Below are 4,712 nucleotides of genomic sequence, written 5' to 3'. Positions count from 1 at the left end.
GCCTCCTGTCTCATTCCCTTTCACCTCAAAGTCAGCCCACCTATTAGAATAATCTATAATGGTCAACCTAAAAGTGCCCCTCTCCATTTTAAAAATTTCACTAGTTCCTCTACCCCAGTGTTGGCTGGCAGTTCCCAGACTGTGCTATGGTATTTCTGCTTCCATTTCATTCTGGTGGCTCAGATGGTTAAAGAATCTGCCTGCAATCCAGGAGACCCGGATTTGATCCCTGGGTTGGGAAGATCCCCTGGAGAAAGGAATGGTTACTCACTCCAGTATTCTTGCCTAGAAAATCCTATGAACAGAGGAGCCTGGCAGGGTACAGTCCATGGGGTCACAGAGTTGGACACGACTGAGCAACTAACACTTCATTCCATACTTTGTAGATAACTTCTTTCTGAAATGCCCTCTCTGGGTTAGTCCTTCAGGGGTTACTTCCTCTGAGAAGAGCTGGCTGAATTAATCATTCTCTCCCCTGGGACCTCCCTGATGGTGCAGTGGCTAAGATTTCACTCTTTGAATGTAAGGGGGCACAGGTTCTATCTCTGGTCGGGGAACTAGCTCCCACATGCTGCAACTAAGAATTCAAAAGCCACAACTAAAGATCCTGCATACTTCAGCTAAGACTCAGTGCAGCCAAATAAATAAATATTTTAAAAAACCATTCCCTCCCCATGTACCTTTAATCTGTATGATTATTGTCCTTCTCAAGTACACCTGTCATCTTTGTTTTTACAGATCTGAGTCCGCTGCAGATTGTGAAGGGGTCAGTCACTTTTTCACACTTTCCTTTTTTATAACCACAGTGCCTAGTTGAGCATGTGGCATATTGTGGCACACTCAATAAATAAACGTGTAGTGAATGAATGTTTTAAACGTGATTGTTTAGACAGTGATTCAGTGAGCGCTCCAGCACCCAGAGGCTGGTTATAAAGTATATTGTGTACTGAGTCCTCATTCTGCATCTCCTTCCCACTTCTCCTTTCTGCTTCCTGCCTTTATGCCATTTCCCTTCTGCACCAGACATCTAGCAGGTGCGGAACCACTGAGTGAGGAGTGAATGTAGCAGTTGGGACAGACAGTTAGTTTTACCATAAACAAAATTCTTACTGTCTGAATATTTATTAGTCAAGACCCCACAGTTTGGGACTTCCCTGGTGGTCCAGGGGTTAAGATTCCATGCTGCCACCACGCCAGTTTGGTTGGGGGACTAAGATCCTGCATGCCTCACGACAGGGCCAAAAGGTCTCTCTTGGTAAATGTCACACTGCACGTCAAAATACATGGGTTATTTTCAAATATCTTGTGATATTGATTTCTAACACCATTCCACCATGATAAGAGAACAGACTATGTATGATTTCAATATCTTTAGACAATGAAATTTTTGCACCTTGTTTTATTGGTTCACCAGGCTTTTCAGGTCTACTATATATCCTTCTATCTTTCTATTCATTCTATTAATTTTGGAGAGTTTGATATTGAAACTCCAGCTAAAAACCTTAATTTTTCTGCTTAAAAAAATTGTAATATATAGTGGAACTAAGTGTGAGCTTCCCAGGTGTCACTTGTGGTAAAGAACCCATCTGCCAATGCAGCAGATGTTAAGAGAAGCAGGCTCTCTCTCTGGGTCAGGAAGATCCCCTGGAGGAGGGCATGTCAACCCACTCCAGTATTCTTGTCTGGAGAATCCCATGGACAAAGGAGCCTGGCAGGCTATAGTCCATGGGGTCGCAAAGAGTCAGACACAACTGAAGCAACTTAGCACGGCAGACCTATATGTATCTTTGTTCTGTATTATCCAAGTTTCCTATTAATGTTATCATACTTTCATATTTAAAAAAGAAAAAAAATGAAAAAAAGTTCAAAAAAAATCCCATAATTGGAGTTTATGTAAAGTAGCAGAAGTCAACAACCCTCCAACGTGTTCAGTAACAAACCAGTCAGTTACGAAATCCGTCCCCACTGGATCAGCCACAGTTCACCTCTGCAATTGAGCAAATGACATTTTTGGATTAGTCAGTTGGTCTCTTCAGGATTGTGCAATTGCAGAATTTCAACTTGAGGTTAGTTAACCTGATGTTGGAGAATGGCTTATTCAGAAATGAAAATTTGATTATGAAACCAGTTCACAAATGAAGAAGATAAGCAATAGGGATTATAATGTGATAAGTGCTTCAAAGACAGTGGTTTGTACATCAAAGGATTAAGAACTGCCTTTGAAAAACTGACTAATTGCTTGAAAGCAAAGACACCTGTCTTGGATCTTGCTGCAAAACTCAAAAATGATACGAATGTTGTGTATTATGCCATCATCCTTATTTTATTAACTTATTTATTTTTGTTCAAGTTATACATCTATTGGAGAAGGCCATGGCACCCCACTCCAGTACTCTTGCTTGGTAAATCCCATGGACGGAGGAGCCTGGTAGGCTACAGTCCGTGGGGTTGCGAAGAGTCAGACACTACTTAGCAACTTCACTTTCACTTTTCAATTTCATGCATTGGAGAAGGAAATGACAACCCACTCCAGTGTTCTTGCCTGGAGAATCCCAGGGATGGGGAAGCCTGGTGGGCTGCCGTCTATGGGGTCGCACAGAGTCGGACATGACTGAAGTGACTTAGCAGCAGCAGCATACATCTATTTAATAAAAGTAGATTTCTGTGGCTGAAATAAAAACTAGAATCCTTTGTTCTACTTTTCCCCATCCCTGAATTCTGCCCCGCAAAGAAGTGTCTCCTAATGCCTGCTTTGGTGCCGTATTTCTAAATAACATGTTTATATTGGATTTCTTGATTTTTTTCAGGATGTTATCTATTAACTTTCTACTATAGAAGATGAGGCCATTTGCTTAGTTTTCTATTTCCTCTCACTATTTAGCCTCAGGGTCTCTGGAATTTTTCATATCTTGATACCTTCAAACATACTAGGTAACCTAGCAATTACATCTTTTTCTAGAGACAGTTCTCCTGGGGTTGCCTCTCTCTTGCCCTAAGCTGGATTTCTTGTTCTCCAGACTGGCTCCTGAAAAGCTGTCCCCTTATTCTCCTGGGGGACCTCTCAGTCGTGTTCACAGACTGGAGGTCCTGTTTCCCAAATCCCACATCACCTTCGACATTGTATACTGCCTTGTTTTGGTGGAGCATGTCCTCCAGTAGTTTCCTGAGAAAAGGCTCAAGGGAGGTAGATTTTTTGAGACCGCGCATTTCTGAAAATGCCCTTTTATTTTCACCTCTCACGTAGAGCTTCATTTTTTCGCGTTAAAGTCCTGAAAACCTGGACTAGATAATCTGAAAACTCTACCGCTTCAAACAACTAAATGCTGAGTACAAGATAACAGGATCACTTAAATACATAGCTTAGACTGCAATAAAGTTAAGTGAAATTCCCAGAGGCTAAAACTAAAGACTGGTGCCTGGAGTTTGTGAGCAATGCAGTGCCCACAGCTCCAGGGAGGCTGTTGTTTCAGTAAGTTGGAAACTTGGTTTTTATGTCTACATTAGGCTAGGAGACCTGGCTTTGAGTTCGCTGGATGCAGAACATTGAAACTGACATTCTGCAGACGGTTGGGGCCTTGCAAGGAGACACACACCAGTGATGAAAGGGCAAACTAGCAAAAAAAAAAAAAAAAAAATTTCCCACTGCACAAGGAGCTAAAAACAAAGATCATATGTCATGTTCTGAGCTCAGAGTAGGGGAGGAACTCTCCCTTGTAAAACTGTAGCCTGAAATCTGAATCAGGCTGAATCTGAATCTGAAAACTGTAGCTTGAAATCATTGTCTGAAATGTGAATTTCTGCTACCAGCGTAACCTTCCCCATCTGATTCTTCATAGGATCAACTGCATCTTTTCCTGATGTGTGATATAGGCTTGAAGATTATATCTGTCTCCAGCCATGGATTAGGACCGTGGTTCTCAGAGGGTAGACTGGAGACACCTTTGAGAACTTCTTGATTAAGCCAAGCTAACTGACTCTTGGGAAGGACTCTTTGCTTTTAAAACTCATCAGGTGAGTGAAGAAACTTGCAGGAAGCTGGCCTGGACTAAACAAATGTAAAGCACCAAACCACGTGCACAACTTGCCTGCTATTCTGTGTTTAGACACTGTCACCTGGAGAACTCTTGTCGTGTGCACAGGAGAGAATTATAGGATGTTCACTACAATGCTATTTATAGAAGTAAAAAGTTAACCAACTCTGAGATCTATTAGTAGAGGAATGAAAAATAAATCGTAGTATGGTCATATGGTAGAATGCTCTAGCAGTGAAAATGAATGAATAAGTGTATAGAAATCAGTGGATTTCAAAAAGTCCATGTTAAGTAAAAAAATATATGAGGATATTATAATTTATGTAAATTTTACAAAATAACTACATATTGTTTCTTGTTGTTGTTGTCCAGTTGCTAAGTCGTGTCCAACTCTTTTTGCAACCCTGTGGACTATAGTCTTCCAGGCTCCTCCATCCATGGGGATTTCCAGGCAAGAATATTAGAGTGGTTGCCATTCCCAGACCAGGGGCTTGTCTCCTGCATTGGCAGGCAAATTCTTTACTGCTGAGTGACTAGGGAAGTCCCATATTTTGTTTATATGTATATAAATGTATATAAATATGGACTGGGTATGCCCCCAGTTTCAAGGTAGTGATTGCTTCTAGAGACAAAGGGAGAGGAATGGGACTGAGGAGGGGATTTCGATTTCAATTTTCTTTG

Source organism: Bison bison, unplaced genomic scaffold (assembly GCF_000754665.1).
Source record: "Bison bison bison isolate TAMUID 2011002044 unplaced genomic scaffold, Bison_UMD1.0 scf7180017859304, whole genome shotgun sequence".
Lineage (NCBI taxonomy): Eukaryota > Metazoa > Chordata > Mammalia > Artiodactyla > Bovidae > Bison > Bison bison.
The sequence above is the reverse complement of the archived record's forward strand: the minus strand, read 5'-3'. Positions refer to the sequence as shown.